Raw genomic sequence first — 21,018 nt, 5'->3', positions numbered from 1 at the left:
TGGGAGCCACAAGACACGAACGTCAGATGTTTGGGAGCTGTGAGACAAGAGAGGAAGGAGGAAGAGAGAGGTGGAAAGAAAACAACTTCAATGCATTCTCCAAGCTGCCAGCCAGCTTGGCTTGGAGAAGTGAATTAAAGAGACAAATGCCTTCGCCAAGCTGGCTGACAGGGCAGTGGGGGCTTTGAGAGCCACACAATATGTGTGAAAGAGCCACATGTGCTTCCCGAGCCACAGTTTGGCCACCCCTGTCCCCAAACTGACATTCTGCACTACAGTCGAGTTCACCTATTTTTATCTTGCCCCCCCCATTTCTACACTACACTCAAGTCCACCCCTGTTTATATATATATATATTGTTTCTACATCACACTGAGATCACCCAATTTTGCCCCACCATTGTCCAGGGATATATGAATGCTGCCTTGACCAGGGTTTTCCTGCAAGGTAAATAAACGTGAGTCAAATTTGGATAAAATCCAGTTGGAGACCCAAGTGCAGAAAGGACCATTCTCTAACAATAGTAGGCCTCTCACTTTCCTCTACCATTTTCGCTGTCACAGTTCAGTTTGCACTTGATTATCCCAGATGGTGTGGCCTAATATGCTAGTGAGTGTGTGACCTAATATGCTAATATTAGGGGATGTGGTCTAATATGCTACTGAGTTCTTGCTGGGCTTTTTCTTCAAAAAGGCCCTGGACCTATGCATTTGCTTAGGGCGGCGGGCCAGGTGTTTGCGTGTGCACGCACGCGCCAGATTAGGTTCTCCCCACGTGACTTCAAATAGAAAAACAATTATTTGCATTAATTTTACTGGCCTGAATCATTCTTCCTCGGCGGAGCACTTTTTTAAGTGGATAACTTTTTATGGCCCGCGAATGATGTTATAAATATCCATATGGCCCTTGTCAGAAAAAAAAAAGGTTCCCCACCCCTGCCCTAAATTCACAGGATCTGTGAGAACCAGTTTGGTGTAGTGGTTACGTGTGCAGACTCTTATCTGGGAAAACTGAGTTTGATTCCCTCCTCCACTTACAGCTGGAATGGCCTTGGGTTAGTCACAGCTCTTGCAGGAGTTGTCCTTGAAAGGGCAACTGCTGTGACAGCCCTCTCGATCCTACCCGCCTCACAGGGTGTCTGTGTTGGGGGGGAGAAGATATAGGCGATTGTAAGCTGCTCTGAGTCTCTGATTCAGAGAGAAGGGCGGGGTATAAACCTGCAGTCTTTGTCATCCTTGTCATCTTCATCATCATCATCATCATGGGATGGGATGGTGGCTTAGTGGTAGAGCATCTGCTTGGGAAGCAGAAGGTCCCAGGTTCAATCCCTGGCATCTCCAAAAAAGGGTCCAGGCAAATAGGTGTGAAGAACCTCAGCTTGAGACCCTGGAGAGCCGCTGCCAGTCTGAGAAGACAATACTGACTTTGATGGACCAAGGGTCTGATTCAGTATAAGGCAGCTTCATATATGTTCATATATATGTTCATCATCTTCTTCTTCATCATCATCCGCATTGCTGTCAGATGGCCAAACTCCAAGGAAGGAGAGCCCACCACCTCCCGAGGAAGCCTGTTTCACTGAGGAACCCCTCTAACGCTCAGGAAGTTCTTCCTAACGTTGAGCCAGAAACTCTTTTGATTTAATTTCAACCCGTTGATTCTGGTCCTTCCGTCTGGGGCCACAGAAAACTACTCCACACCATCAGCTGCGACTTGATGACACTTTCCACCACCAAGACTCATTAGCATGAGTGACAACAATCCAAAAAATACTGGCTGCTTGGGAAAGGAATTGGTCTAAAGTGCAGGGGGTAAAACCCTGCTTGCGGGGGCAGCTTGCGGCTGCGTGTCTTAAAACAGATCCACCTCAAGTGGGTGACTTTGGGGGTGAGTGCGGGGAGGGAGTCATCAGTGTGTTATCAGTGAAAAGCCCTCCGTAGACTCACAGGTGTTTTGCTTCAGTGCGCCAACTGGTGCTGCCACAACTCGGAGGAGTGAAATGCTATCAAGTTGTCCAAAATAATCACGAGCATATGTTGTTGACTTGCATTCTGCTTTCCATTGAAATATGTTAAGGAATGTTCCGCCTTCGCTCGGGGACAGCTGTGCCTCTTCACTCTGTCAGCCTTCATCTGCGCCTCAGCTATTTATTCTCGGGCTCCCCCGGAATTGATTTCACAGGATATAATGGAACTGTTAAACCGGCTCTGTTGGTTCAACTTGGAGTCTCTTTAGGAGATATTTAAACAGAAGCTAGAATGCCAACTCAGTTTAGGCTGATTCAGTAGCTTTTTCTTTTTCTTTTTGGAAGGCCGTGGAACACACCTGTTAAGCACGTCTTGCCGGAATACTGGCTTTTGGCAGGAACGGGGAGGATTTCGCATTCCTCGCTGCCTGCCTTTAGACTCCCCAATCCCAGTTTTTGGTTTTGTTAATGCAAATGGAATCCATGGGCACTTGATTGGGGAAGGCAATGTTTTCACTTGTTCTTACACTGGATTTCCTCTGTAAATGTTTCCCCGGTGTTTGTGCATCCATAACACAATACTTTGTGTAAGTTGTATGCATACGCAAGCATGCTGTGTGTGTAAGGACTGTGTATAAACATAGTGCAGTGCATGTGTCTGAACACCGCACAGACTGCATTCATAGCAAATTTACATCTAAAAGGTAAAGGCAGTCCGCTGTGCAAGCACCAGTCGTTTCCGACTCTGGGGTAACGTTGCTTTCACAATGTTTTCATGGCAGACTTTTTACGGGGTGGTTTGCCATTGCCTTCCCCAGTCATCTACACTCTTCCCCCCAGCAAGCTGGCGACTCATTTTACCGACCTCAGAAGGATAGAAGGCTGAGTCAACCTGAGCCGGCTACCTGAACCCAGCTTCTGCCGGGATTGAACTCAGGTCGTGAGCAGAGAGTTCAGACTGCAGTACTGCAGCTTTACCAGTCTGCGCCACGGGACTCATTACATCTACAAGACCAGAATTGCTGAGAAGGACTATTTCTCAGTAGTAGAGGATCTGCCCCCTCCCATGACAACCAGTTTTAAGTATGCAGTAAGAGATTTCTATCTCCTTGTTTTGACACAGTGGACAGTGTTAGTTTCCTCCTTTTTCCTTCTCAGGTTGCAACATGTTTACATACAATTGTATGTAAAGAGGGCTGGACTGAATGGGCCATTGGCCTGATCCAACAGGGCTTCTCTTATGTCCTTATGTGTGAAACAGAGTGTTGAACTGGATGGGTCATTGGCCTGATCCAACATGGCTTCTCTTATGTTCTTCTGTAACACAGAGTGTTGGACTGGATGGGCCATTGGCCTGATCCAACATGGCTTCTCTTAGGTTCTTATGTGACTCAAAGTGTTGGACTGGATGGGCCATTGGCCTGATCCAACATGGCTCCTCTTATGTTCTTATGTGACACAGAGTGTTGGACTGGATGGGCCATTGGCCTGATCCAACATGGCTTCTCTTATGTTCTTATGTGTAAAACAGAGTGTTGAACTGGATGGGCCTGATCCAACATGACTTCTGTTATGTTCTTATGGCATGTCAATGAGGCCTTTTTTTTTGGGGGGGGGGGGGGTGATGTAGTGAGCTCTTGCCAATGCCAACCTAAAAGCAAGAGTTGGAAATGTTTGCTGGGAATATTTGCTTCAGTTTGTTAATAGCCCTTAAAAATGCCTGCTTCCCCTTGTAGAACTGATTGCTGATTACGAGAGAGAGAGAGAGATCTAAAGTTAGGAAATCTCTCCACACCAGACAACAGTGGAAATATGCCATGAACTTGTGGCTGACACCCAGTTGGGGTGTCTCTTTGTATGCTGTTAGCATAATTTGCATATAGCAAAAGGGAAATGTCGGTTGAAGGATAAGTTGGGTTATCCAGTAACGATCATATGTGAACTGCACTCCTTAACTCTCTGTGTGTGAGAGGAAGAGAGATGGTTTCCCTTAATAGGTACATATTTTGTTCTTAGATCTCTCCCCCTACGCCTTGAGAACTGCCACTGGGAAAGGGTGATGTTAAGGAAGGAGTTGGGGCTCCATGCTAGAGCCTCTGTTTTGCGTGCAGAAGGTCCCAGGTTCAATCCCTGAAAGGACCAGGCAGGAGGTGTTGTGAAAAACCCCTGCCTGAGACCCTGGAGAGCTCCTGCCAGTCTGAGAAGACAATTCCAGCCCTGATGGACAAATGGTCTGAATCTGTATAAGGCAGCTTCATGTGCATTCCTGTGACATAATGGCATTTCAGCAGGGCTCTTTTTGTAGCAGGAACTCCTTTGAGAGTCAGTCTAGAGTAGTGATTAAGTGCACAGACTCTTACCTGGGAAAACAGGGTTTGATTCCCCACTTCTTCACTTGCAGCTGCTGAAATAGCCTTGGGCTAGCCTTAGCTCTCACAGAGTTGTCCTTGAAAGGGCAACTTCTGTGAGAGCTCTCTCAGCCCCACACACCTCACATGGCATCTGTTGTGGGGGAATAAGATAAAGGAGATTGTAAGCCACTCTGATTCAGAGAGAAGGGCGGGATATAAACCTACGGTCTTCTTCTTTGCATATTAGGCCACACACCCCTGATGTAGCCAATCCTCCAATGACTTACAGTAGGCCCTGTACTAAGAGCCCTGTAAGCTCTTGGAGGATTGGCTACCTCAGGGAGGTGTGGCCTAATATGCAAAGGAGTTCTTGCTACAAAAACAAAAGCCCCAGATTTCAGTATCTCAAGTCAAGCACAAAATCCGTGTCCTAATTGTCCCAGGTATACAGCGGGCTGCGTTATTCCTCCTTGTTTATGTCACACCGCTTTGGTGGTCTGTCATTTCCCAAAGTAATACACTTCTCATCATCTCACTTGTCCGTCTTCCGTGGAGCGTGATAATGCAACAGCCACACTTTCGTCCGGCGCTCGGGAGCCATGATGGATTAAGCGATTCTCGACTTAGTTTGCGTCTCAGCTCTTTGCCAGTGCATTTGCAATGTATCCTGGGGGGGGGGGGGCAGTTGTGCTGCAAATATAAAACAATATTATGAAGCTACTGTTGTCACTCATAAAATTCCACAGGATCAATGGAATGCAATGAAACTTGTTAATAGCGTTCACCCTTGGGGGTTCGCTTTTATTCACTTTCTAGACACAAGGCTTTCTTCATTTTGGTTTACTTAGGTAAGCGATGGCAATATTTTTCTTCTTCTTCTGGATCTGTACACTCCTAAAATATTAGCTAGCGCCTTTTCAGTTCTGGTACCAATAGCAGAGACAGAAACAGTTGTTAAACAAAACAAAACAACATTTTCATTGCAAGTAGCACTAGTATGAACGTTTCCAGAATTCTCCACTTCCCATTTTCTTCTGAGTCTGGTTGACATTTTCTGCTCTTACTTCAAAAGCGGCTGCGATAGATTAGAGATTCTCCATTTTATTCCTGGCAGTATTATTTTCCCCTTTACTATCCATAATATGTATGGAACAATATGTACAAAAAAGGCCAACGCCATGGCTGGGAGTTATTAGGAAGGGAATTGAAAACAAATCAGCCAGTATCATAATGCCCCTGTATAAATCGATGGTGCGGCCTCATTTGGAATACCGTGTGCAATTCTGGTCACCGCACCTCAAAAAGGATATTATAGCATTGGAAAAAGTGCAGAAAAGGGCAACTAGACTGATTAAAGGGTTGGAACTCTTTCCCTATGAAGAAAGGATAAAACGCTTGGGGCTCTTTAGCTTGGAGAAACGTCGACTGCGGGGTGACATGATAGAAGTTTACAAGATTATGCATGGGATGGGGAAAGTAGAGAAAGAAGTGCTTTTCTCCCTTACTCACCATACAAGAACTCGTGGGCATTCAATGAAATTGCTGAGCAGTCAGGTTAAAACGGATAAAAGGAAGTACTTCTTCACCCAAAGGGTGATTAACATGTGGAATTCACTGCCACAGGAGGTGGTGGCGGCTACAAGCATAGCCAGCTTTAAGAGAGGATTGGATAAAAATATGGAGCAGAGGTCCATCAGTGGCTATTAGCCACTGTGTATGTGTGTGTGTGTGGCCACTGTGTGACACAGAGTGTTGGACTGGATGGGCCATTGGCCTGATCCAACATGGCTTCTCTTATGTGCTTATGTTCTTAACCCCTTATGTGTGCCTAGTGTGGCACAATTGTCTATTAATTCAACACATATGTCTTTTTTCTCCTTCCACCTCTGTGTTTCTGATACATGAGTGTTTTGTTCATACTTCCTGATCCAGAGGGCTGCCAGCTCCAAACTGGAAAATGCTTGGAGATTTGAGGGGTGGACCCAGAAAGGGTGGGTTTTGGGGCAGCAGAAGGCAGGCCTGTACCTACAACGTCATGTTGGGTGCCCCTACGCAGGTGCCACTGACCTTCCCCCCCTTTCCCTCCCATAGCTGCAGGGGTGAAAGAAGAAGAAGAAGATGATGATGATGATGATGATGGATTTATATCCCGCCCTCCACTCCGAAGAGTCTCAGAGCGGCTCACAATCTCCTTTACCTTCCTCCCCCACAACAGACACTCTGTGAGGTGGGTGGGGCTGAGAGGGCTCTCCCAGCAGCTGCCCTTTCAAGGACAACCTCTGCCAGAGCTATGGCTGACCCAAGGCCATTCCAGCAGGTGCAAGCTTGCTGCGGAATAGCGGCATGCCAACTTGCAGCTCCGAGGTAACTTGTGCGAAAACAGAGAGAAGCCCGTGTAGCAAGAGGGCTCTCCAACCAGAACAAGCGTGGCGTGAAATCGGCCTAAGTTTTGGGGTGGGCTTGGATTCAGTGGTTTGGCTTACTCAGAGAGGCAGACAAGAAGCTAGTGATTAAGACCCAAGGGCCAAGAGCTACAGTTGCCATCTCTGGACTGGGAAATAACTGGTGATTTGAGGAGCAGAGCCTTGGGTGTGTGCGGCAGAGTATAATGCCATAGGATCCATCTTCGAAAGCAGCTATTTTCTCCAGGCAACATGAATTTGATTGTCTGGAGAGCAGCTGTAATAGCAGGAAATCCCCAGGTGCCACCTGGAAGTTGGCAGCCCCACCAGAGCCCTTTTGCTTATTTCAAAGGTCCACATTTCTGGCCATGACAAAGCTTTGTACCTGGAGCTATAAAGGCAAAACACAAACTTGGTTAAGATGTGATACAGGTGGTAGAAATGTCCCTTCTAATCCCCCTCTTAGCCAGTTTGGTGTAGTGCTTAAGTGCATAGATTCTTATCTGGAAGAACAGGGTTTGATCCCCCCACTCCTTCACTTTCAGCTGCTGGAATGGCCTTGGGTCAGCCATAGCTCTCGTATGAGTTGTCCTTGAAAGGGCAGCTTCTGGGAGAGCTCTCTCAGCCCCACCTACCTCACAGGGTGTCTGTTGTGGGGGAAGAAGGTAAAGGAGATTGTGAGCTGCTCTGAGACTCCGAGATTCGGAATAGAGGGTGGGATACAAATCCAATGTCATCATTGTTGACATTGTCTTCTCCTCCTCCTCCAATAGATTGTGGGTAACTTTGGAGTTGTACGGCATTTCTGTAACCTCGTCCTGGTCAGTAGCTTCCACTTTTACTGGCTGAGTATTGGGTCCAGTGGTTGGAAAAGGCCCAACAAGTGATGTTTTCCCTGGTAAGAGGCATCTTGTTAAAAGTAAAAGTCTGCATAGCCTTGAAGAGAGACATTAGCTTATCCCAAAGCGATTCCAACTTGATGCAGATATCGAGTGCCTGAATGTCAGAGCCACGCTTCTGCCATTAAAACCATTCATATTTAAGAAGAGAATCTCTTCTCTAAACTATATATTTTAAAATATCACAAGAAGGCCACATACTGGAATATTGATTTTGCATCTACTCACTTTCCCTGTGCTAATTGTCCCTGTGGAATCCCCTGTGAAATCTTACTTTGAACTCTCTCCCGGGGGGGAGGGGGGATATGTTCCTCCCATCTTTCTTCATGTCCTTCCTTATAATCCTCCAGACTTCTTTGAAAGCCATCTTCCGATACTGGAAATTTGTGTGCATAAAGCCTGTCGGAGTTAAAACTTCCTATGTCTCTACTAAGGGCCTTCCTTCTTAGATCTCCTTTATACTACCTTTCTTCTGAGTAGAATCAATGGTGATTCATGCTGTGTTTTCCTTCAGAACACAGCAAAACGGCAGAACTACTTTGGTTGGACAACTATATTAAAAAAAAAAACACATTGTTTTAAGCAGGGCTTTTTTTGTAGCAGGAACTCCTTTGCATATTAGACCGCACACCCCCGATGTAGCCAATCCTCCTGGAGCTTACAGTAGGCCCTGTAAGAAGAGCCCTGTAAGCTCTTGGAGGACTGGCTATATTAGGGGTGTGTGGCCTAATTTCCAAAGGAGTTCCTGCTACAAACAAACAAATAAACCTGGTTTTAAGTTGCCTGTGTAGTGTTGGTGGTTGGTAGTTTGTGTGACTGTACCTTATTTCCTTTGAGTATTGAGCTACCGTAACAGATTTTGGCATACACATGGAAGGGGAAATTCAAACTGAAAACATGTGGTCACTCTAGAATCACATGACAGGATATAAATCTGAACATAATATTAATTAAAATGTGATATGATAACTCTCTTGGGCACTGGGACCTTGACAATTATATTTGCGTGTATTGAGTATCATCCAATCACCTCAAATTTATGACAACTCAATGAAAATTACCTCCCAGACGGCCTATTGTTAACAGCTTTGCTCAGGACTTGCAAACTGAAGGCGGCGACTGTTTTTGTTGAATCTTTCCTTGTTGCCTTCCATTTTCTCTAGCATTATTGTCTATCCCCATGAGTCTTGTCTTACGCTGACCTGGGTAGCCCAAACTTGTCTGTTCTTGAAAGCTAAGCTTCATGACAAAGGAGAACAAATACTAATCGGATGTTCTTATGAATTCCTCAAATTGATTTAACATGCGCTCTGGAACTATAAGAGCCCCATGGTGCAGAGTGTTAAAGCCACAGTACTGCAGTCCTAAGCTCTGCTCACGATCTGAGTTCGATCTCCGGTGGAAGCTGGGTTTTCAGGTAGCCGGCTCGAGGTTGACTCAGCCTTCCGTCCTTCCGAGGTCTGTCAAATGAGTACCCAGTTTGCTGGGGGGAAAGTGTGGATGACTGGGGAAGACAATGGCAAACCACCCTGTAAAAAGCCTGCCGTGAAAACGTTGTGAAAGCAATGTCACCCCAGAGTCGGAAACGACTGGTGCTTGCACAAGGGACCTTTCCTTTCCCTTTCCTTTCCTGGAACTGGGCCTGCAAAAAGCCATGATACCAACTCTTTCTCTGTATTCTCTATGGCAACACAATAACTGGACCTAACAACGCACACCAAAACATCTCAGATCCATTCAAGTGTGCCTCTTCCATCATTATATACCCAGGGCTGGCCTTAGACTGTCTGGGACCCTTGGCAAGGCTAATTTCTGGCACCCCCTCCCCCACACTGATAATGTCACCGAGTCACACGGAGGCGCCCAGTTTGGCGCCCCCAGAAGGCTGGCGTGCGAGGCAGTCACCTAGTTTGCCTAGCGGCAGGGCCAGCCCTGTGTATAACCCATCAAATGCCCTCAGTGCCCTTCTGCTCTTTGCATTAGACAAACAGGTCAGTCCCTACGTAAAAGAACGAATGGCTATAAATCCAAGGTTAGAAACCAGGACATTCAGAAACCAGTGGGAGAACTTTATGGTCTTCCAGGTGATTCCATTGCTGACCTAAAAGTGGCAGCCCCCCAAGCGAAGAAATGGCAAGAGGAAATGACAACAGGATACTCCTGAACTTGAGCTAATGCACAAGTGCAGAACAATAGGCCGCCCCCTATTGAAGGTAAGAGTCATCGCATTGCAGATGCTAATTTCCAGTCCCAGGCGTCTCCTTTCTGCTGTGGTCAAGCTGGTTTCAATCGATGTTCCTTCAAAAATGCAGTCTTGTGAGGGTGTCTGTTGTGGGGGAGGAAGGTAAAGGAGATTGTGAGCCGCTCTGAGACTCTTCGGAGTGGAGGGCGGGATATAAATCCAATATCTTCATCTACCTCACAGGGTGTCTGTTGTGGGGGAGGAAGGGAAAGGAGATTGTGAGCCGCTCTGAGACTCTTCGGAGTGGAGGGCGGGATATAAATCCAATATCTTCATCTACCTCACAGGGTGTCTGTTGTGGGGGAGGAAGGTAAAGGAGATTGTGAGCCGCTCTGAGACTCTTCGGAGTGGAGGGTGGGATATAAATCCAATATCTTCACCTACCTCACAGGATGTCTGTTGTGTGTGGGGGGGAAGGTAAAGGAGATTGCGAGCCGCTCTGAGACTCTTCGGAGTGGAGGGCGGGATATAAATCCAATATCTTCATCTACCTCACAGGGTGTCTGTTGTGTGGGGGGGGGGGAGGGAAAGGAGATTGTGAGCCGCTCTGAGACTCTTCGGAGTGGAGGGCGGGATATAAATCCAATATCTTCACCTACCTCACAGGATGTCTGTTGTGTGTGGGGAGGAAGGTAAAGGAGATTGCGAGCCGCTCTGAGACTCTTCGGAGTGGAGGGCGAGATATAAATCCAATATCTTCATCTACCTCACAGGGTGTCTGTTGTGTGGGGGGGGGAGGGAAAGGAGATTGTGAGCCGCTCTGAGACTCTTCGGAGTGGAGGGCGGGATATAAATCCAATATCTTCATCTACCTCACAGGGTGTCTGTTGTGGGGGAGGAAGGGAAAGGAGATTGTGAGCCGCTCTGAGACTCTTCGGAGTGGAGGGCGGGATATAAATCCAATATCTTCATCTACCTCACAGGGTGTCTGTTGTGGGGGAGGAAGGGAAAGGAGATTGTGAGCCGCCCTGAGACTCTTTGGAGTGGAGGGTGGGATATAAATCCAGTATCTTCATCTACCTCACAGGGTGTCTGTTGTGGGGGGAGGAAGGGAAAGGAGATTGTGAGCCGCTCTGAGACTCTTCGGAGTGGAGGGCGGGATATAAATCCAATATCTTCATCTACCTCACAGGGTGTCTGTTGTGGGGGAGGAAGGGAAAGGAGATTGTGAGCCGCTCTGAGACTCTTCGGAGTGGAGGGCGGGATATAAATCCAATATCTTCATCTACCTCACAGGGTGTCTGTTGTGGGGGGAGGAAGGGAAAGGAGATTGTGAGCCGCTCTGAGACTCTTCGGAGTGGAGGGCGGGATATAAATCCAATATCTTCATCTACCTCACAGGGTGTCTGTTGTGGGGGAGGAAGGGAAAGGAGATTGTGAGCCGCTCTGAGACTCTTCGGAGTGGAAGGCAGGATATAAATCCAATATCATCATCTTCTCTTACAAGCATTCTGTCAGTTCACAGACCTTTTTTGTAGCAGGAACTCGTTTGAATATTAGGCCACATACCTCTGATGTAGCCAATCCTCCTGGAGCTTACGGTAGGCCCTTTAATAAAAGCCCTGTAAACTCTTGGAGGATTGGCTACTTAAGAGGGGTGTAGCCCAATATGCAAAAGAGTTCCTGCTACAAAAGAAGCCCCGGTCAGTTAGATCTGGTCGCTGACTGTAATACTAAAACTGGGACCGATTCCCCACTAGCCTTATGCTTCTCTCAGGCTGCTCTTCTCTGCGGATATCTCTGGTCCAATCTTTTTGAAACTTGGGGGGTATTTTGGGAAGAGATGCTAGATGCTATACTGAAAGTATGGTGCTTCTACCCCAAAAAAACAGCCCCCCCCCAGAGCCCCAGATACCCGTGGATCAATTCTTCATGATTTTCTATGGGAATAAATCTCCATAGGGAATAATAGAGTTCCCAGCAGACATTTCCCTCCCCTCCCCCCCGCTTTCTGACGACCCTGAAGTGGGGGGAGGGTCTCCAAACCGGGGGATCCCCTGCCCCCACCTGGGGATTGGCAACCCTAGGAGAGTGAGAGCGAGGTACGGCTAGTGGGGAATCGGTCTCTAACTACAAACATTCTTTACAACAGGGGTCCTCAACCTGCGGCCCGCGGGCCAGATGCGGCCCGCTGAGGACGTTTATGCGGCCCGCCGGGTTATGGCAAAATCAGACCGGAAGTGACGTTCGACCTAAACTTGCGTTAGCAACGCACACTTCCGGCACTGGGCTGAGGCGGCGGAGACAGAGTGTGAGGTGATACCGAGGTGAGGTGAGTTCCCAGGCCAGGGTGTGTGGTGTAGGGAAGGGAGAGAGATGCAGAAGACGGAGAACTGACGGCCCGCGGCCTTGTACAGTAACGGCAGTCCGGCCCTCCAACAGTCTGAGGGACAGTGAACTGGCCCCCTATTTAAAAAGGTTGAGGACCCCTGCTTTACAACAACCCTCCCAGCTTCTGTCTGCTTTGTCCAACAAAGGGAGCTTTCCGGAAGCTTTTGCCGTAATGCTTATACCTTAAAGTTGAAAGCTGCTGGTCTCTAAGGTGCAACTGCATTGGAATCCAACCACATCACCTTAAACTCTCCTAGTAGAAAAAAAAAATTAAGTAGAAATGCTTAAAATAAACAAACAATACTGCACTTTGCCCAATTTCCAAGCCATTACGGAACTAGTGTTGTGAGACAAAAGGGAATGTAACATTGTATGCCTTGAATAACTGGCTCCTACCGTCCCCCATGTTGTTCAGCAAATTGCTTTGGAAACTAAGGAGACGTTGAAGAGCAGTTAGGGGAAAGAAACAGCATGGATCAGTCCTTTGGGTGACAAAGTGACACCTAGAAACTTCTGCAAAGTTTTCAGAGCTTTTCCCACTCACATGAGACCATCAGCTTAAAGGGTGATGTTTAAACTAGAAACCTAGAAACTTTGGCAAAGTTTCCCGAGCTTTCCGCCCTCGCAAGAGAACACCAACTTAAAGGGTGATATACAAACTTGCATAATTTACTAGCTATTACCGAGTTCTGCTTCATAGAAGCGTAATTTAATCAAAGTCTTTGTTGAAATAAGGCAGTAAAATCCAAATGTGTCAACATTTAAAGTTTACGGAATTTATGCCCGCCGTGGCGTTTATAATGCACTGGGTGACATGGCTATTATGCCCCTATCTCCTGATTTCAGCGATTCCTATTAGAATATTTTAATTAGAGTGTGTGCTCATTCATTATTATTAGGCCACAAATAATGGATTGCTCTTAATATATTTCCAACACTTTTTAAAAATATATATTTGTTGGGGGTGCAAGTAGGGACAGTATTAATTATTTTGCTTTTCTCAGTGTTATCCTCAACCCCCTCCCCCCATTATGCTCTAATGAATTGCCCATCTTTCAGTGCAGTGCTGATGTTCCCAAAGATTGGATTTTTTGCAAATGTATTTCTCCCCCCTCCATGTAATATGTTAACCTGGAAGAAGAAGATATTGGATTTATATCCCGCCCTCCACTCCGAAGAGTCTCAGAGCGGCTCACAATCTCCTTTATCTTCCTCCCCCACAACAAACACCCTGTGAGGTGGGTGGGGCTGGCGAGGGCTCTCCCAGCAGCTGCCCTTTCAAGGACAACTTCTGCCAGAGCTATGGCTGACCCAAGGCCATTCCAGCAGGTGCAAGTGGAGGAGTGGGGAATCAAACCCGGTTCTCCCAGATAAGAGTCCGCACACTTAACCACTACACCAAACTGGCTCTCCAGTGGTGGTGGTGGGGAAAGTGTTTCTCGTTGTATGGTTTGCAGTTAAATGATGTTATGGATATCTTTAAAACAATTTTTTTTTTTTTGTAGATTAGCAGGATGCTCTCCATGAAATCATCTATCCTAAAAAAAAGTTTTGCTTTTTTTTCTGGACATGGGGAAGGAGGAAGGGAATAAGAACCCCTGTTTTTGGCCTATCCTACTATTGACCTATGCATTTCTGGATTTGTTTTCTGTAGTTCTTGGAAGGTCTCCTGGCAGAGAAAGGTCGTTACCAGTGTCCCCTCTAAGCTGAGTTTGCGTGAGCTAGCTCACAGATTTTTAGCGTCCGGCACACACATTTTTGTCTTAGCTCAGGAAGGATGACTCCAGAGCACACTAATTTATGCAGCAGCTCACAACTTGAATGCCAGACACTCACAACTTGAATGCCAGTAGCTCACAAAGTAGAATTTTTGCTCACAAGACTCTGCAGCTTAGAGGGAACATTTACTGCAATTAGTTGTCTGAGATGTATCTTCATTGGAGATTCCACAAGATAGGACACATAAAGCTGTTTTCTTTTACTGTTTGTCTTCTACTGCTTTATTATAAAGCTGTGCAGTTATTTATTTAACGTATGGCAGAGTTACACACCGGCAGCATATAATAATATAGACTACATAACAAAGTTGATGCAATGGGCATGCAGATTTGTTATGCAATCTGACTAAACTCTAACACCTACATTTTCAGTCCACTCTACTGCAGCTGGGGAGAGTTCAAATAGCTCCAAAACATCTCCCCGGAAAGTACGATATTCACATTCCCGAGACAGATTGGAAATAGTTTGGTGGGCTCCACCACAATTGCATTCAGGTCCTGGTATTTTGCCCCCATTTAAACAAACAGGTCTTCACAACTGCCAAAGCCTGTTTGTTTTCTGTTAGCCGTCTTCCATACTCGGCTTGGCAAGTAAAACCCTGAGGACCTCTCAGTGTTTATCAGGTTATGGCTATCGGATGGAACTGATTGCATCCGTTTTTGCAGCCATTCGTCCCCTAGACCAAAATGCTGTAGTTGGAGGATTTGTGCAGATTGTGTTGATGGGTGTCGGGATCTTAGTATGAACATCCACATCCGCCAGAAATCTAATAAATAAATAATATATCTTATTGGATAGGCAACTTTCTGTTTTCAGTTGCCTTTCTATATCTGGGGTCGCCAGACTTGCTTAATGTAAGAGCCACATAGAATAAATGTTTGAGAGAAGGAAGGGAGGGAGGGAAAGCAACTTTAACTTTAAATGCATTATCCAAGCTGGCTGATGGGGTGGGGGGGTGGGATTCAAGAGCCACACAATATGTGTAAAAGGGCCACATGTAGCTCCCGATGGCCACTCCTGTTCTTCTTATCTCTAGAGATCCAAGGAAGTGATGTGGCACAATGCGGGTGACCCAGTGGGTCTAATACATCTTTTACATCGATTGCAGTGGGTTTAATACATCTACTGATAGGTTCTCCCATTGATGTATTGAGTTGAACATCAGGTTTGTGGACATGGGGGCTGTTGAACCATACTAAAACACCGTATTCCATAGTATGGTCAGGGCTTTTTTTTGTTGCAGGAACTCTTTTGCATATTAGGCTGCACCCCCCCGGATGTAGCCAATCTTTCTGGAGCTTACAGTAGACCCTGTAAGAAGAGCCCTGTAAGCGCTTGGAGGATTGGCTACGTCAGGGGTGTGTGTAGGGTTGCCAAGTCCAATTCAAGAAATATCTGGGGACTTTGGGGGTGGAGCCAGGAGACATTAGGAGTGGAGCCAAGATCAAGGCTGTGACAAGCATAATTGAACTCCAAAGGGAGTTCTGGCCATCACATTTAAAGGGACGGCACACCTTTTCAATGCCTTCCTTCCATAGGAAATAATGAAGGATAGGGGCACCTTCTTTTGGGGCTCATAGAATTGGACCCCCCTGGTCCAATCTTTTTGAAACTTGGAGGGTATTTTGGGGAGTGGCACTAGATGCTATACTGAAAATTTTGTGCCTCTACCCCAAAAAACAGCCCCCCCTCCCAGAGCCCCAAATACCCACGGATCAATTCTCCATGATTTTCTATGGGAATAAATCTCCATTGGGAATAACAGAGTTCCCAGTAGACATTTCCCTCCCCCCACTTTCTGATGACCCTGAAGCGGGGGGAGGGCCTCCAAACCGGGGGATCCCCTGCCCCCACCTGGGGATTGGCAACCCTAGGTGTGTGGCCTAATATGCAAAGGAGTTCCTGCTACAAAAAAAAGCCCTGAGTACACCAACCGCAAAGCTGAGCATCCAAGCATTGTAGCAGATGCACCCCAAGTTGTGCCACATAAGAATGTTGTTTTGTGTGCATATTTTTGCTCCAACATTGGTCAGATGGTGTCACTGGGTGTGTGGTTGGGGCAGGGAGGTATTTGTGAATTTCCTGCATTGTGCAGGGGGTTGGACTAGATGACCCTAGAAGTCCCTTTCAACTCTGTGATTCAGTCTAATCTCCTGTGTTGCTTCTCCTTTTGCATTCCTTTCCGGGATACACCTACAAACAATATGTACAGTTTACGATTACAAGCCATGAGATTTGTGTAACAGGCTTGCGTCAGTGGGACTGGAACACAAAAAGCAGGGCTTTTTTTTGTAGCAGGAACTCCTTTGCCTATTCGACCACAACCCTCTTATGGAGCCTTCAAGAGCTTACAGGACTCTTAGTCCAGGGCCTGCTGTAAGCTGCAAGAGGATTGGTTACATCAAGGGTATGTGGCCTAATATTCAAAGGAGTTCCTGCTACAAAGAAAGCCCCGACGAAAAGGATACTAAATTGGTTTCAAAAGCAGCACGGCCATTTGGGAAAAAAAAAAAATCAACTCCTTGTGAATTAACTCCATATTCAATGCTTTGCCGTGTACATTAGGTGTTACAGCGCATGAAATGAATACGGGGTCACATATCAGTGGCTGCGGTTCCAAGAGGCAATCATCGATGCCGCCTCTAGCGAGCAAGTGTTTTTTTCCCCCTTCCTTTCTTCCTGTGAAATATATATATATATATATATTTCCTGCATGGTCACATAAACGGGTCTTCAGACAGCAGTGGGATTTATGAACCGGTTGCAGCCATCCGCAGAACAGAAATGCAGGTGGAAGAAGCGTCGCGGGAAACTGCTCGGAAAATAAAAAAAGTTGACTATTGGGGAGGACAAAGGAGCCATGGTTGGGAGGGGAGAAACTGAAGGCAAGACGTATAAATATCTTTGTTGTTGAATTCTCTGTAACTCATTAAGATTCATTTTATCATTTTTTTAAAGTCTGTTTGTTTGTTTGTTTTATTATAATAAACGTTTTCTGGCATCCTATTTTCCACTTCAGTTATCCCTGTAGGTAATATTCGTGGATAAAGTGAAGCACACACACAAAAAAAAAAGTACACCGTGGTGAAAGAGAAACAATTAGGTATTTCCGTAACAGCAATATTTTAGGCCTTGTTCTCAAAGGGGTGTGTGTGTGCTTGTTTCATTTTCATGTATTGTAGCAGATCAAAGTCATGCTCCTCAAACAGTGGTTGTCCCTTCGCATCATTGTAAGTATAGTGTTGTGGGGGTGGAGGCGCAAAGTGTATGCATATTATATGCATATAATGGAAACAGTGTTTTGGCATTTAATTTGCTGTGTGCTATTTTGTTTGCATTGGTTAGGCGAGTCTTTTTTCCCTTCCATATTGTCATGAAATCAGAATTCCAGGCAGATGAGTGATGTAAGGCAAAGGTAAAAGTAGTCCCCCTGTGCAAGCACCAGTCATTTCCGACTCTGGTGGTGATGTCGCATCGTGACGTTTTCACGGCAGACTTTTTGCGGGATGGTTTGCCATTGCCTTCCCCTGTCATCTACACTTTCCCCCCTGCAAGCTGGGTCCTCATTTTACCGACCTCGGAAGGATGGAAGGCTGAGTCAACCTTGAGCCGGCTACCTGAACCCAGCTTCCGCCGGGATCGAACTCAGGTCGTGAGCAGAGCTTAGGACGGCGGTACTGCAGCTTTACCACTCAGCACCAGAGCACAAATCCCAGAAGACTTGAACTTCTAATCATTAAGCAGTGGTAGTTACAACAACTGCAGACCACTCTGAAGACACCCATTCCTTTCAACAATAGTAGGATAGCACAGATGTTGTCTATTCTGTTCAGCAGCGCAGAACACTGGCTGTTCCTGAACAACAACAATAACAATCAATCAATGAATTAATCAAAATTGCTTGGGCTAGCTCTTGTGGTGGGCTAGTCTTTGTGGTGGAGGAAGGCGCTTTATTTGTGCACGAGTGTGTGTTACGTATTTGCCCTTTGCTCTTCCCAAGGGTAATTCTGGACCAATGTTCCCTCTAAGCTGCAGAGTCTTGTGAGCAAAAATTCTACTTCTTGAGCTACTGGCATTAAAACTGCGAGCTCCTGCATAAATTAGTGTGCTCTGGGGTCATCTTTCCTGAGCTAAGACAAAAATGTGTGAGCTGGAGGCTAAAAATCTGTGAGCTAGCTCAGTTTAGAGGGAACGCTGTTCTGGACCTGGGGGTCCCCAGCATTTTTGAGCCCCCAGGGACATTTGGAATTCTGACACTGTGTGGTGGGGACACAGCCACAAAATGGCCACCTCATGGAGTGGATCAAGCTGAACGATAGCGGAGTAATGTAGTGAAAATCCTTGAGCTGCAACGCCAGTGGCTGCAAATAAGGTTGCCAGGTCCAATTCAAGAAATATCTCTGGGGACATGAGGGGTGGAGCCAGGAGCAAGGATGTGACAAGCATCTTTGAACTCCAAAGGGAGTTCACATTGAAAGGGACTGCCCACCTTTTAAATGCCTTCCCTCCATTGGGAATAATGAAGGATAGGGGCACCTTCTTTTTAGGCTCATAGCATTGGACCCCCTGGTCCAATCTTTTTGAAATTTGGAGGGTCTTTTGAAGAGAGGCATGGGATGCTATGCTGCAAATTCGGTGCAATGTGGCAGATGAGGTTCAATGTGGCCAAGTGCAAAGTAATGCCCATTGGGGCCAAGAATCCCAGCTACAAATGCAAGTTGATGGGGCGTGAACTGGCAGAAACTGACCAAGAGAGAGAACTTGGGGTCCTGGTAGATAACTCATATTGAAAATGTCAAGACAGTGGGTGATTGCAATAAAAAAGGCCAACGCCATGCTGGGAATTATTAGGAAGGGAATTGAAAACAAATCAGCCAGTATCATAATGCCCCTGTATAAATCGATGGTGCGGCCTCATTTGGAATACTGTGTGCAATTCTGGTCACCGCACCTCAAAAAGGATATTATAGCATTGGAAAAAGTCCAGAAAAGGGCAACTAGAATGATTAAAGGGTTGGAGCACTTTCCCTATGAAGAAAGGTTAAAACGCTTGGGGCTCTTTAGCTTGGCGAAAAGTCGACTGAGGGGTGACATGATAGAGGTTTACAAGATAATGCATGGGATGGAGAAAGTAGAGAAAGAAGTACTTTTCTCCCTTTCTCACAATACAAGAACTCGTGAGCATTCAATGAAATTGCTGAGCAGTCGGGTTAAAATGGATAAAAAGAAGTACTTCTTCACCCAAAGGGTGATTAACATGTGGAATTCACTGCCACAGGAGGTGGTGGCAGCTACAAGCATAGCCAGCTTCAAGAGGGGATTGGATAAAAATATGGAGCAGAGGTCCATCAGTGGCTATTAGCCACAGTGTGTATATATGTGTGTATGGATGGATGGATGGATGGATGGATGGATGGATGGATGGATGGATGGATGGATGGATGGATGGATGGATGGATGGATAGATAGATAGATAGATGGATGGATGGATGGATGGATGGATGGATAGATAGATAGATAGATAGATAGATAGATAGATAGATAGATAGATAGATAGATAGATAGATAGATAGATAGATAGATAGATAGATAGATAGAAAGAAATTTTTGGCCACTGTGTGACACAGAGTGTTGGACTGGATGGGCCATTGGCCTGATCCAACAGGGCTTCTCTTATGTGACTCAGAGTGTTGGACTGGATGGGCCATTGGCCTGATCCAACATGGCTTCTCTTATGTCCTTATGTTCTAATTGTTCAGAGTGTTTATCTGGCCTATGGTTATGGATTCTAATGGGCTTATACTGGAGTGATTCTGCATAGAGGCAGAGAGCCAGTTTGGTGTAGTGCTTAAGTGCACAGGCTCTGTGCTGCATTGAACCCTATGGAGGCCCCTAGGCAGTCAAAATCTTGGGAGGCCCCTTGCAAGAGCTGGTTTGATGTTCCTGGTCTAGTCAGTGCCTCTGCCATAGGCCTATGGATGCTTCCCTTTCTTGAAGCAAGGGTCTGGGGTCTCTAAAGGTGTGGGGCCCCATAGGCAAGTGTCTTGTTAGCCTAATTGTTAATCCGGCTCTGCACAGGCTCATATCTGGGAGAACTGGGTTTGATTCCCCACTTCTCCACATGTGGCTGCTGGAGTGACCTTTGGTCAGTCATAACTCTCTCAGAGCTGTTCCGCTCAAGAGCAGTTCTCGAAAGAGCTCTCTCAGCCCCTCCCTCCACCTCCCAGGGTGTCTGTTGTGGGGAGGGGAAGGGAAAGGAGCTTGTAAGATGCTCTGAGACTCTGAGTAAAGGGCAAGGCATACACCCAATCTCTTCTTTTTCTTCTCTCTCTCTCCCCCCCCCCCACCTTATTATTTTGGTTAGCTAGGACGTTCTTGTCTGTCTGTGTTCTATTCTCGTCTGCCATTTCATCAACCTTTGTTATGGTTTTTTTGGGAGTTATGCTATGCTTAAAGAGTTAATGGGGAATACTATAGTATGCCCTGAATTAAACCATATGAATAAAACAACCCAAACTCTGAGAATGTGCAATGTGTGTGTGTGTGAAATAAGTTTTATAGAAGTTTGCAGCATACTCTCACCAGTCGATTTCTAGACAAGGCCTGTTCTACTTCCTGAACCCAAGAAATCCAAATCCCAACCCAAAGGGGAGTGGGAGGGCAGAATTTTGCACCTTGCCTCATTTTTGCAGGCTCTCCACACTCATAATTTATATAATTTATTATTTTGCATAATTTATTCTGATGGTGCCAGTCAGGTGAGTGGCAAGGATGAATCCACTGTGCCCACCCACACCTGCCGGGACAGATATATGATTCAGCCATCTCTCTGGGTGATAGTGTGTCTTGCTAGCCGTGCTGGCTCCAAATTAGCTGTCTTCCCAAACCCAGTCTCTCAACAATAGGAACTGTGTGCCCAGAATCTTCTGTGTTTCTGCTGCCCAGCCAAATCATAGTCGCTAATTCCTGCATAGAGCCCTGTGGCGCAGAGTGGTAAAGCTGCAGTACTGCAGAATGAGCTCTCTGCTCACGACCTGAGTTCGATCCT

At 46.3% G+C, this 21,018-nt stretch overlaps 1 protein-coding gene across 2 annotated transcripts in view; it reads left to right on the top strand.

Annotated features, from left to right (window-relative positions):
• The window catches only part of RBFOX1 (RNA binding fox-1 homolog 1), a 1,171,625-nt gene that overhangs the window by 343,635 nt on the left and 806,972 nt on the right, over positions 1-21,018 (top strand). The gene's annotated exons all lie outside the window — the stretch shown is intronic.

Source organism: Heteronotia binoei, chromosome 20 (genome assembly GCF_032191835.1).
Source record: "Heteronotia binoei isolate CCM8104 ecotype False Entrance Well chromosome 20, APGP_CSIRO_Hbin_v1, whole genome shotgun sequence".
Classification (NCBI taxonomy): domain Eukaryota; kingdom Metazoa; phylum Chordata; class Lepidosauria; order Squamata; family Gekkonidae; genus Heteronotia; species Heteronotia binoei.
This window is presented reverse-complemented; position numbering and strand designations above follow the sequence as displayed.